This window comes from Penaeus monodon, chromosome 33 (assembly GCF_015228065.2).
Source record: "Penaeus monodon isolate SGIC_2016 chromosome 33, NSTDA_Pmon_1, whole genome shotgun sequence".
NCBI lineage: Eukaryota > Metazoa > Arthropoda > Malacostraca > Decapoda > Penaeidae > Penaeus > Penaeus monodon.
The window spans coordinates 16,687,160-16,687,428 of NC_051418.1; the positions used below are offsets into that span (position 1 = coordinate 16,687,160).

Genomic DNA, 269 nt, shown 5'->3' on the forward strand with positions numbered 1-269 from the left:
TCTCCTTCTCCCTCTGCAAATCCTGGTCCTCATTAGTGCATAATGTACGCCACACAGGCTAACCGGATTTAACGCCAGAAGGACCTGGTGAGACAAAGGACTTTTCATGAAATTTAAACTGAAGACGGAGGCAATTATTTCGGCGTTCCTTAAGTGGTTGTCAACGCCCATCTGTCCGCGGGTTTCTGTCTCTGTCGGTGAATATCTCTTTCTCAGTCTTTAATTATTTTCGTTTTCTTCTGCATGCGTTGGCACTGTCTTCCCTTCTC

General features: G+C 45.7%; 1 protein-coding gene across 1 annotated transcript in view; it reads right to left on the reverse strand.

Moving 5' to 3' along the window:
• LOC119594093 (lysoplasmalogenase-like protein TMEM86A) overlaps positions 1-269 on the reverse strand; it is a 46,013-nt gene that overhangs the window by 33,098 nt on the left and 12,646 nt on the right. The gene's annotated exons all lie outside the window — the stretch shown is intronic.